Source organism: Neodiprion lecontei, chromosome 5, assembly GCF_021901455.1.
Source record: "Neodiprion lecontei isolate iyNeoLeco1 chromosome 5, iyNeoLeco1.1, whole genome shotgun sequence".
Classification (NCBI taxonomy): Eukaryota; Metazoa; Arthropoda; class Insecta; order Hymenoptera; family Diprionidae; genus Neodiprion; species Neodiprion lecontei.
The window spans coordinates 4,669,241-4,683,012 of record NC_060264.1 but is presented as its reverse complement, the minus strand read 5'-3'; the positions used below and the strand labels follow the sequence as shown (position 1 = coordinate 4,683,012).

General features: G+C 39.5%; 1 long non-coding RNA gene across 1 annotated transcript in view; it reads right to left on the bottom strand.

The window, feature by feature from the left end:
• The window catches only part of LOC124294435, a 48,633-nt gene extending 35,474 nt beyond the window's left edge, over positions 1 to 13,159 (bottom strand). The window contains exon 1 of the long non-coding RNA XR_006904299.1: positions 12,981 to 13,159. This is a non-coding gene — a long non-coding RNA (uncharacterized LOC124294435). The remainder of the gene's footprint in view (positions 1 to 12,980) is intronic.
• Positions 13,160 to 13,772: the final 613 nt, after the last annotated feature.

The following is a 13,772-nucleotide window of genomic DNA, read 5'->3' as shown; positions in this document are numbered from 1 at the left end:
TTGAGGAGAATCTCCGTGATATCCTCACGATTCTCATTTAACCGCCACTCGATTCAACGGCCAAAATTGTTCGCGGCCAAAATGATCGCAAGGGAATTCCTAACCCGGGTCCTGCAAGCTCTGCCGTAAAAATCCACGGTCACGAGCGCGTCGGGACGAGTTGTCATATCGATGTACAAACGTGCAAAAGAAGAAGAAGAAGAAGAAGAAGAAGAAACAGAAAAAATCTCTCGTTCACCCAAAGATCGGAATTATTTTAATTCACGAAGCGATATCCACGTCTGACATCCAGGAACTCGAAAATTACTTTGAATAATCGGTTTCAAGAGCCACTTCCGATTCAACGATCGGAATCGGAGGAATTCTCTCGACTCGAAACACTGTGCAAAAGTCTAATAATATATTCATGCCCATCAGCCCCCGCGCATTTAATCGGCAAAAAGTACGCTTATTACTATTACGATTGTTATTGTTTTTGTTGTTATTATTATACGGTTAGAGATCCTCTTTCCATCCCTGTGATATATCTCTGGAAAGAGAGCGGGGGGTTGATGACCACAATTTCAGCTCGCGGAGCTCTCCCGTTGTTGGTTATAATTGAATACGATGACGACGGGTTACAATTGCACAAACACAGAGAGCTACGCAAGGGTTGAAGGTTCGTGCTTCGGTCAGCGTCTAGAACTGGGTGTAAAGGAAGTCCGCAGACATCGAGGGTCCCGTTTTTCGGTATAAACCTACGCACGGAGTCCCGGAAGCTGCCGGAAGTTTCAATACCCTCAAGCCTGAGGTGGACTGAAACTGTTTCGAACGACGTGACCTGACCTGGAAATAACTTGACCTCAATTTATACACGGTATGAATCAAACATTCTCGATTATACGCGCGCTTCCTGATCTCGGACATGAAAGGAGGAAATGAATATTACCGTCAAGACGTGATTTTTTTTTTTTTTTTTTATATTTCATTTCTACAATTGTCCCAACTCTTAAACGGTACCCTGAATTTTTTCAGATTTTCTATTCCACTGCTCAATTATTTGTGAATACATAAAGTAATTTTGGAAAGGACGTTTTTTGAAGTTCTCAAAAAATTCTCAGAGACTGTATTTTATATTCCTATTTTTGATCCATTCTTTTTCAGCACTTTCAATTTTTTTCGGTCAGCTAAAAGATTGTTTGAACGGTTTGAAAATTACCGAGAAATTCTCTAAACTTCTATTTTACACTCAGAACACTTCTAGATGGCTTCTGTTATGGAGAGATTTTTGTCTGGTTTTTTAGCCCGTTCGACTTCTTTTTATCAATTTTATAATGAAACCGGTCTAGAAATGTTTTAAGTGAAATATAGAGTTTGGAAATTTGCACACCGTTTGAGGAATATTTTATTTGATCAAAACGTTTTGTTTGAAAAATAATAAAGAATTTTCAGTTTATCTGTTTTTTTTTTTTGAGAATTTTAAAAAAGGTCATTTTCGAGATCATTTTACATATTCGTAAATAATTAACCTGTTTAATAAAAAATTTCGAAAACTTTCAAAAATGACGAGGATCAGACGTTGTTTGTGTTCGCATGGAATTGATCCAATGAAGTTTTTGAATCCATGAAATAGCCCGAAGTCTTATCTGGAACCTGAGTTTGATTTCTCGAACCCATGTAAAGTCACATTAATCATAATCTTCCAAATCTAAAAAGTCGTTCTAAGATTTTTCAACCCTGCACAAATTAAGTCACCGATCTAAGACTTTGGGAAATATTTACAAGCTTATCCGTATAATCCGTCAAAGTGATTCGACGTCTTCGAGTTTAGTGGTCGGATGTGCCAACCTACCAACCTGTAACCACTGACCGGAACACGGAGCTTGAGCCACGCGAATTGCCCTGATCCTGGAATTCGTTTCCTCGAATGAGAAAGGTCGGAAATAATCTGACCTCCTAGGATGCGGTTATGTTCAATATAAATGCCCAGAGATAGAGGTGATCCACGTGTTTGCGTCGATCAGGGTCTGAGTCTAACCTCACGCGTAATGAAACCTAACTCAACTGGCTGAATATTGAATTTTCTTCGACACATGTGCGTGTAATATACGCAGACACGTGTTTGCCAAAATTGTGTGGGAATCTCTTCTATCCGCTTATCTCGCAAGTCTGCCGAATTTACCGACCCAATCAAATACTCGAGGTGAATAAGAATTCGGTTTGAAAAGATTTCTCGCGAAAAGGAATTCGGTAAAAACATCTCTCAAGACAAGCTTCTCTGTCTTATTTTATTTTATTGTATTTTATTTTTTTTTTTTTATGGAACGTTAAATTTGCGTGCATTTCTACAAGCGATCATTCTTTGAAATCGGATTACTATTTTCGTAGTTTTCTTACGTCGTACAAGCAACGAGTTCTAGCCCTAATAGCCAATAGGGAAGGTGACCCGTTACTCCGAACCCTTTTAAACGTATTCCATCGTCTCGGAGAATTCGATTTTCTAGCAGACGGTATAATCAAAGAACAGAACGAAGAACACTTTTAACACACGTTCGTTGATGAATTTCAATGGCATTCGTTTTCTATTGGATCTCGTGAAATCGACATCCGTATGGAAAGTGAAGGGAATGAAACTGGAAAATTGTAACCGAGAAAAGTTTCCAGATGAGATACGAGGGGGGAGGAAAATTCCGAAAAGAACAAAGCAAATTTGTGTGCACAACAGAATTTGCAGAACTGCACTACTGACAGGAAAAAGGCAAAGAACGCGACACATCAAAGAGAATCATTCCATCATCCGTGACATTTCTATTTCAAAAGCGATACGGTATTTGCTCTGAATGCACTTTGACACACACCACCCGATACTCATCGAAAATACATTTACCCTGTCTTACTTTGGCTCGAGGATTTCGAACGCGAGAGCTTTCCGAGTTCAAAGGTCGGCTGTCATGGGCTGAAACCGCGTCTATTTCCTCATTTCCCGGCTCCGAGGATTTACTCAAAGGTCAATCCGTTATAATTATAGTTGTGCGAATGAAAATAGCTCGGTCGATGACGGCAGTTTAATATAAAATCTGAAAATAGAGCTTTGCTGCAGATCTGCTGCTGCACGGACGTTGAGGGTTAAATCAATTTGAGGTGGGGTTGAAATTCCGTATTTTAACAGTTACGGAAGTGCCAATTCTGAATGTTTTGATCGCGAAACTTGAAGTGAAGAAATCAACACTGAGACAAGCTTTTAGTTCCGGTTATCACTCGGTCCTTAACTACTTTCATTTTTTACCACAATCGAAAAATGTAGTTCTAGGTAGAAAATGAAAATTAGTTTTCTAGCTGTTATCGGAAACTCTGGTATCCGTTACTATTCTTTCTCATTACGATCACTGTTGCTAGATTTTCTTGCAACTGTTGCGAAAATTTAACGCTCGTGCGACGATAAATTGACGTTAAAGCCTTGCTTAACTAAAACAGTAGAGTAAACCTCAGAAACTGATTTTGCGTTGCAATAACCAAAAAAAGGATCGACGATATCGCAAAATGTTTACGCCTACCTCGTTTTTCGTAATTCCAACAATATTCAAACAGTTTTTTTAACGACACCTGTTTTACTGAATTTTTCTAGTTACTGAAACAAATGAAATTTTTCTCAGTGAAACTTTGACGAAACGCCAAAGTTCTGAAAGTCTTTGTGAGTATATTTTGATACGCGAAATTTTACTCTATCGAAACGTTATTTTTCGGAACTCTCCTCTATCGTAATTTGAATTTTCGTAATCTTGCACTTCGAAACTCTGATCCGTCGTGTTTCCGACGATTCGAAACTTTGTTGTTTCTTCAAAGTTTGATTTTTCTACTTCAAATTTCGCCACCAAATAATTCGGCACTTCAACCCCGCCCCTGGAATATCGGATTCATTCAACTAGTAACCCGATAGCTGTAGAATCTTTTCTTCGAATGAAATCGATACTTCTGACCGAATACATTTCCAAAACAATAAACTAGCGTGTGATTATCAAATGTGCGAAAACTTTCCTGCAATACCGAAGGTACTTGGCCAGATTTAAGTACAGAGTAAACCGGAGATCTTTCCGTGTGAAGGAGTAATTTTAACCTGCGAATGAATAGCACAAGGAGAGAGGCAAACGATTATGAAAAAAAAAATTTACGAACTCAGTTTGTTCTTCTGCTGTAACGCTTCAAGCACTATACTTTTTTCTTTTTTTTTTCTGGTTTCGTTTTAACACACGTGAAGCAACGCGCGATTTGTCCGAGGTCCTTTTCACGGTGAATCTTCGCTCCCGGCATTGGTTTTCCACCCACCACCGTCGGGGCCATTACCTAAATGGATTTCTTCGTGAATAAGAAAATAAAAGAACAGCGAGTCTGCGAGTGAATGGAGAACAAAAAAAAAAAAAATTAATATTACGATCCCCGATGCGTAAAAATGACAAAACAAATTATAATCGTTGTCTTTTTATTTTTTTTCTTCTTCTTTTTTCCTCTAACTTTCAACCCACATGGAAATGAATTCACATAAATCCCCGAGGAAATCAACCCAAGTTCAACAACCACCGATGTATAATTATCTGTAAAAACATCTCGTCGGCGGATTTTTATCCCTGCATGGTTGTAAAATAAATTTTTATTTTTTTTTCTATCATTTTACTTTGCCCTCTTCTTCGTACGCAGAATAATACGAATCCATACACGGCTTTCTTTCAGCCTTACGCTACTCTTTCTATACGCTGCATGAAAGTAACAACAAACTTATGGCTCACTCGGCCGAATATGCGATGTACTGGGTCGTAAACGAGGGGATATATTGCACGGAATAAAAAGCGTACAGTACGTTTGCAAAAGCATCGAAACAGCGAAAGATGTCGCAAAATAAATGGATTCCCGTAAGCTTACTGCAAAAAGAATTTCCGGTTTATTTATTACCATATAAGGTAATCCCTGCACCATAAATTACATTGTTGCAATAAACGTTGCATCTTCACGTCATCTGAATTTTTTTTGCAATCTATATAATATTGAAGTCTGCCCTTCGATGACGCGTTTCAGAGATTTATAGATTTTAATTACGATGAGCTTTTCTTTTTATGCGCTTTTGACAACTTCGGCCAGGATTATTTCATCATTGTCGGCTGAGTGCTTTTCTACATTTTGCAATACATGCAATTTTTTTTCAATGCATATTTTTCGCGAAGTATATTTTTGCCGAAACGTATTTCGTCACGAATATTCGTCACTTGACGCAGGAATCGAACGAAATGTACGCGGATATATCATTTGGCGTTTTTCATCGATCCGTTAATTTCGCTAGTATATTCAACCTGATTACGAGTATATCGTTTACGCGAAAAAACGCATCTCCAATTGGAAAAGTAACTTGTTTATTTAACGAGAAAGCAAACGGCAGACCGATTATGGAAGGAAATGAATCACTTCGGGGTGATTTTTTGCACGGAGATTCGAGGAAAAAATGGCTCATTTTGTCTCGCCACATTTAGTAACGACTTGAATCGGGATTAAGTCAGCTGACACGCAGAATTCGCGGCGAGAAAAATTCAGTAAAATAGGCATCGTTAATCAGAATTTTATCGAACCCTTGACGATATGGAAATTGTTTGAATGCGTCACCGCGCCGATCTCGATTACAGCGAATTTCTCTCCGTTGAATATTGAATAACATGCGGTGGAATTTTTCCAAAATTCTTACCGACGACGACGAGGAAAGCCTGAGGTTTAGTGGCGGGGATTAGGCGGATGCTTTTTCGGAGTAGCGTAAGAGGGTTTCAAGTTCCGGCGTCAAAAAAATGATTCGCCGTCATTCAACCTCCGAAAATTCGGTTCTTAGTTTACGACGCGACGGTGTAAAAAGTGATCCAGGCGTATGAGAGAAAGACGCGAATAACGGAAGGGTTCGGAAATTTAGTATCGACACAGAGAAAGGGATCATTATTTACGATAGTAGATATTGGCCGGGGTTGAAATTCCGAATTTGAAAAGTTCTGTGATCGCCAAATTCCAAATTTTTTGGCGGTGAAACTCGAAGTGAAGAAAAAGAACATTTTTACGAAACACCAAAGTTTCGAATGGTCCGAAACCTGATGTTCAAAGTTCCGAAAGGACAAAATGCGGAAAGGGTGTAACTCCAAGTCAAAGTTCGGAAGTGCGAGAATGAGAAAATTTCACAATTCGAAACATCGAAATTCCGAATGATCGAAGATTTTCAGTTCCGTGAATTTCTGGCTTGGTGAAATTTCACCACTTTGATCTTTCTTGCTTTGGATTTTCGATATTTTTACGTTCGGAATTCTGGTAATTTTGATTTTCCATTTTTCTGAATTTCACTCTATCGAAACTTGAATTTTCCGTCGTGTTTCCGACCATTCGAAACTTCGTTGTTTCTTCAAAGTTTGATTTCTTTACTCCAAGTTTTGCCACCACATAATTCGGAATCAGGGGCTATCGGAACTTTACAAATTCCGAACATCAACTCCGCCCCCAACTATTGCAGATAAGGGAGGGAGAAAACCGGGGATTTAAATTTGCCGATTGCAATCGAATTATAGGTATGCGTGATACCACAGTCAGTTTGGTGATTGAGTATCTGCAACAATGTAATTAACGTTCATATCTCCATTCATCGTTACTCAAAGTTTGTACATCCACGCATATATATGCAAATGTTAGCCACAGTTTTAAACCGATGTTGCGGGATCAGTTCACGTAAAACGATCATGCAAACTTTTACCGTGCATCGTATAAAACCTGACCTTTCCCAACAGTTTTGCCTATTATCTTGTTCCCTTGTTTTTTTTTTTTTTTTTTCATTGTTGTTTTTATTCCCCGTTTTGATAAGAATGGAAGAATCACGAGGCGGGGTTCTTCGCTTATCTAAAACTGCGAATGAAATGTATATAGTGGCCATTGGAAAACCGTTAGAGAAGCGTATAAACGCCTATCTCGCGGTGCTCCAGCGGAGTTCTCCAGCCGTTTCGGGGGAGAATATTTTTACCTCCTTCGTTCTCCGCCCTCTTTGCGAACACTGAAACCGTCGCTTTGTCAACCTGCCAAGAGAGAAAGGCACCCGGATGAAACGCGATATTGCACCGCCAATATCAGCTCTTAATCCTAACCTATGGTTATAGTGCACCCTCTGGATACGTACGTATGAGCGACGAAACGAAGGCGCAAATCATCCGGAAAAAACGAATTTCACACACAGAGAGCTTCGCATCTCGGTTCGAGGTGGAGGTGATCTTTCGAGCCATCGAGTAAATCAGATAACGGACACTGAGAGAAATTTTTAGATCCGGTTACCGCTCGGTCCTTGACTATTTTCATTTTTTACCACAGTCGGAAAATATACTTCTAGGTAGAAAATGAAAATTAGTTTTCTTTTAACGGTACCTGTTTTCCTGAATTTTTCTAGTCACTGTAAACAAGTGGAATATTTCTCGGTGTATGATTGCATTGTGCGAAAAAGTGACAAAGCAGAGATTCAAAAAATATCACAGGTGGGAATAATCTTACTGGATTTGATTATAAAACCTCTCGTGATACGAAGTCAAAAATTAAAGCACTGATATTAACTGTAAAAATTTCGTACAGTTGACAAAAACATAGTAATCATATCATTCAATCATTTTTTCATCAAGAAATTTATATTCTTTGACGTTTTCTTGTCGTGAATAATTGTCGAGTACGTTTTATCCATTCGTTTTACGAATTCGCCAAAAATCGACGGAGCCAGATTTCAGATAATAATTACGCGTTTCTCGCTGAATCATACAAACATTATCATTTGTAAATTGTCAAAATTTCACGAGTCGAAGTTTGTTTGTTTTTTTATTTCACTTATTCACGAACGGAAGGAAAAATCTTTCGTACATGATTATCAGGGCGGATTAATTCACGAATCGAATGAGTTGTTTTTGGTTGAAATCTGCCAGATTCTACAAACAAAAAAAAAATCAGAAATTTTTAAAATTACAGTTATTTCTGATATTAATTTGATTAGCAACCTCTTGAACCTTTGTTTCGCGATTCCTTTCGATCGGACGGTTCGTCGGTCAGATTGTGAACTCTGTTAATTCCTAATTGGCTCGTTTTCAAACATCAATACCATTTTCCTGATTGGAAATGAAAGGCGCGGCGACTGGCACAATTACGAGGCGGGAGACGAATCAGGCACTTCGTAGCAAGCACTCAACAGCAAAGTGGTAGGAATAGCTCGTCCGCAGAGTTCCCGGCGTTAATTCCCGCAGAGCTTTTCCCGAGCTTCTGCACCACTCGAAAACTGTAACTGTATATGCGGTTCGTTGGAAACAGCAAGGCAATTAATTGTTCACGTCAATTCATGACTTGCAATTAGGGCTGCTTTTTTTTGTTGACCGCAAACCGATCGTAATTATTAATATAGCAAGAACGATGAAAGTTCAGGTCAAGAAGCGCGGATTCAACGACCGGAAAAAGCAATTATATAATGTACGGAAATACTAAGAGAATGGTAAAATTCTGCTCTTTTCGTTTCAATGAAAATTGGTAAATCTCATTCCGGAATCACTCGCCGGTGCGATGAAGGCTCGTTTTATTAGACGAAAAAACGAGATACAAATAACAGAATCATATCAACGATCATATTTTTATCATCATCTTAAATATGGTACGGAAATATTACAGTTTCACCCAATTTTATAATTCGAACGGAGAAGCCGATTAAATTACGAAGCTCAAAATTTTCCGAAAAATGAAAACAAGTAACGTTTCCGTTTATTCGTGTTTTTTTTTTCTCAATAGTTTGTTCACAACATTTTTATAACCAGTTGATGTTATTATAATTCACAACGATGTTCCTGTTCGTAGAAAACTTTTTGCATGCATTTTTTTTCCTGACTTCTCTAACTCTCTTCATTTTTAGAAATACAGGAATTGTTCAGTATCTCAAAAAAATGGTGGCCAGTTCCGGTTACAATCTGGCAGAAAATTTCAAACCTTACAATTCGGGCTGATATTATTACAGTCCGTGCAAGTTAATTATTCTCAGAATGGCCGATATTAGGATAAGATTTAACCGGAGAATTTGATTGGGCTAGACAAACATCACATTTGTATAATCTTCCAGACTTCTCCGACTCCGCGAATGTTAAGGAAGTTTTAACGGCGTTACGCAGCTAGTCAAAATTCATTTTCGTCGATCGTCCGACTAGCGTGTCGGGGTATTCAGAGTTTGGCAACGTCGCGTCGTGTTATTGTAAAAGCTCTGTACATTCGCTCTGTGTACTTTCAAGATCCGTTTTTCTCATTTCTAACCGAAAAGTAAGTCCAATACAGCGATTTCATGTTTTACGCACGCGATTCGCTGTTGCCACGTCGCAACGTGTTACGGCCCGCACATCTGGATACAACCTCAGACGTGTACGCATTTTTTTAAATAATTTTTCCCGATACCATGGAAATGGTGAGTAATTCTAAAACATCTTTATCGATTATTGTTAGACTTGCTTCTACTGCCGCAGAAAAATTTCAACGAAATTTCAATGTCACTTTGTTGCAAATTTAATCGATAACTTGAATTCTCGTCCGTTCCTCCGTAAGAATACGTGTAAAATGAGCAAAGACGTATTTGCTTGTATCTCACAAACAATCCCGTGAACCGGAAACAAAAATGTCATCCGGCGATTGAATAAAGTAAATCTATCGAATTGCCAAATTTTATCGAAAACCGAATGTTAATTCTCGTACGGTTGGAACGCCCTTGAGGGATGCTTCGTTGTTTAGATACCTATGCAAAAATTTCGCTAAAGGTGAAGTTGGCAGTTTCGGAAAGGCGTATAAACCGTATTCAAGTGACCACTGTCTGCACTGCCCAGGGCGAGAGTGTCGATCCGAGATAACCAGCGGACTATGGACTTACCTTTGGGACACGATGCTCTCAGACTATCTCAAAATGGCCGAGGAATTATCGGCTATTCGCCGTTCAAGGGATGGATGTAATCCGGCAAAACGGACAGGGAATATGGCTGCGATACATCCTTTGTATCGCGTGTGCACGCGTGTGTCTGTATGGATGTGTAGAAATATAATAAGTGTGGGTGTGCGTGGGTGTAACCGAGAACGACGCCGACGCCTCGCGGGTCTCTAATCTACGGAGACGTCGCTCGGAGTCACATAATACCGACGAAGGAACAAAAGGACGCCGCGAGTCTTCAATCGAAACCCATTTTACGCCCCCGATGTACGTTGCCCTTAAAAACGGTGACTGGACTTGATGACCCGTGTGAAAAGTAACCCACGCAACAATAATTCGTCGTAAAAATAACTTGAATCCACGGACGGGAGTGACTCGCGAAATAGAACCCAAGACAAAAATAATTCGTATAAAAATACTCCGGGACAAAAATAATCCGGGGCAAAAATGTTAACCCACACAAAAAAAAAAAAAAAAAAACCCTTGACAAAAATAACCCAAGACAAGAATAATCCCTGATGAAAATAACCGTAGAGAAAAGTAACCCAAAACATCAATAACCCAAACAAAAATAATTCATGACGAGAAAGTGACAAAAAATTAACAAAACGTTAAATTACATTGAATTAAATCTCACGTGTGATATTTTTGTCATGGGTTACGTTTTTTGGGTTATTATGTCCGAGTGATTGGACCCCTTAAAAACTGAATAATCTTCAACCCTCGGTCCGTGCAGCGGTGAAGCAACGAGAAAGAAAGAAAGGAAAAATGTAAAGAAAGCACCGCTTTTCAATACCTTGAAAAGTCTTTCAACAAAAATTAATCACTAGGCTAACTTTGGGAATAATTATTTCGTTGAATAATCACCTCGAGCAGCTGTAATAATTTTTTACACGGCGTATAAAATATTTTCAAGGATAATCCCGCCGACGAATTTCTCGGATTCTTCTTCGAAAACTTTTTCATTCTTTAGTTCTTTCGTACCTCGAGAAGTTTTTATACGCCAGTCGCGTCGACGAAGTGTGAAGGATTGTTATATCTAGTTTGCTAGAATCTGCGAGATTACAAGTTGGACAGAAGAATTTATACACGAGGAAGATTATCCCTTTGAGAATGATTACATCCGGCAAGGATCCAGAGCTCAGTTTACCTTTTCAGAAATTACCGTGTCACAGGCAAGCATCCTGCAGCTCTGATCCTGCTTTTACTTCTTTGAGATGAATTCTGTCAAAGAAACGTTACACAGACGTAACCAAGCCTGCGGGAGACGAGATGTCCGAAGGGATCCTTATTCCTTCAGGATCAAACGCCGTCAAATGTTTTTTTTACACGCTGCGTCGTCATCTTTCTCCCCGGCGTTGAAAAATAAGATGGTAAAAGATCCGAAAGCGGTGTATAAAGTAACGGTGTTTCCTTCAGTTTGTCTTCCGGAAGCTCGAAAGCACCGTCGTGTCGCGTACGTGTTGCCTACTCAAAATTTTTATCGCCGCCGTCTATTCCAGTAAATAAAAGTCACTCCTGTGAATTGGTAGCTACGTCTATATATAAGGCAATAAAGAAACTGTGGGCGTATATCAAGTGGATGGTTAAACGACGCAGAGATACAATTTACATCTACTGCAATAATATTCCGCGCGTCATTGATATGCAACCTGATATATCCCGTAAAGAGGGTTAGAAACAAAAAAAAATTTTTTTAAATTATAGCGTGCTTATTTTTCCAACGCACGCGGCGAAGAAAATCAACGTCGCAAACAATATTCAGGTTCGGTTCGGCGAGTTTCGAGATTACTTCAAAAAGTTACCAGGCATAAATCATTTAGCGATCCTTATTCATCAGCAGCAGCAACGGCAAATATGATTTTAAGAAAAGAAAAAAAACCGGTCCATCGTCCTTTAGAATTTTCCTGATATCTGGGTTATCGGCAAGCGTATTGTAAAAGCTCCCGTCTGTACGACGTGCGTAACGCGATCCTCTGATATTTTATTCAGCACACTTCGCATGCCTTATCGAACGTACAGAGCCGATGCCTGAATGCGGGACGAAGATGTCTTTATTTCTTTTCATCCCTTATCGAAACCCCTCGACGCTTCGAAAATGTTGCTGCACAAATATCCCGCGGATTCTAAGATCAAACATGTTCGTCCAATTATTTGTTCACTTATTCATTTATTTATTTATTCTCGACCGTTGTTTCATCTTGCTTCGAATTCGAGTATAAATATGTATTTGCATTTTATCGTACGAGGGATGAAAATTTTACGCCTCGGTTCCATTCCCTCCTTAAATATTGGCCGCCGTTTAACCTTACGCGGTGAAGTTAAATCGGCACCGGATTTTATTTCATTTTGGACGATTGCCAGGCGCACAGAGTTTTGCAATAATCCCATATTGCACGTATGCGATTTCGAACTAGATTTCAGACCTAGCTCTCAAATATACAGCGGCAAGACGAACTCGGCGCACAACCTGTTGCTAACTTTAGGTCAAGATTTCACACGACGCAAGCTTTCGCGTAAAAGTTTGCTCTCCGATTCTTTGCCGAAGATAGAAGCCGAATGCGAATCGGTCCCAAATCGCCCGGGAGATTAAAGGTCGGTCCCAATTGTCCGCTTTTGAATTTTCGCTGGAAAAAACGTCGGGGCGAAGATCGATTTGGAGATAAGTTTTAAAAAAATTCGACACACGCTAAATCGCAGAATAATCTCGCGAGTTGTTCAAAATTTTTAACCAAAGCAGGCTCAAAGTCGTGAAAATATAATTTATCGCCGTCGAAGATAATCGCCATTTTGTTTGCGATACGCAAATCGGTGTTCGATTGAAAAGTAATAAAAACAAAAGAAAATCGCGCAGTGTTAATCGATTTTAAGTATCAGCAATTGATCTGGATACAATATATTATGACCAACGAATTATCACGAGAAATATTTATGCAGTTGAAAAATAGCGCGACTGTGGGATTATCTTTTGTTTTTCCTATCTGACTGGAAAATTTATCGTAATGCTCCTACTACTTACGACTAGATAAACGGTCGAAGTCTCTCAGTTTCGCGATTTTCACTGGTAAAAATTAATAACAGCGTGCGCTGTGATTCGTTGAATTTGATTTCGCGAGGATACCGAGGATCAGTTCCGATCACTTTAAACCACTTATACAAACACTTTTGATTTCGTGAGGAAACTTCTGTCTGTGACACGGGGATGCTGGCGCTCACGCGACTGGGCTTCTAGGACTAAAATCAGGGGTTCCAGCCAGGGCAGGTCTGCGCAATCGCACTTCCAACGTACCCAACAACTACGTAGATGAACCTGCCGAGTACACGTACCTCGACTTTACGCATAAATTTTAAACAACCGACAAAATTTCTCTCCGAATTTTCAAATCGCGTAAGAATTATCGGCAATTGGAGATGAAGGATCAATCGGGAATGAAAAAATATATACACCTTGAAACGATGGATTTTCCAAGTTGCCGGTATATGGAACTGGGATGAGAACGAAGGAAAACGAAAAACTCGATGGAAACTGTGTTTTTTTTTTTTTGGTTTCTTTTTTACGGCACGGAATTTTTCGCACGAGAAAATCGGGGTACAAGCGAATACAAACCGAAGTTGTCGGGGAGTTTTAAGGGTGCCGGGAAAACCGCGGCGGGCATTTCGTCCCTTGAATTTCAATTGACCCGCGAGGCTTGATTGAATAGTATTTGCTTGGGTCCGGGATCTGGAAATTCTTCGGCTGTGTAAAAAGCTTTCCGGAAAAAGAGATCGAGTTTCCAGTCATTTACTCTTTCATTTGACTTCGAGGATGAAA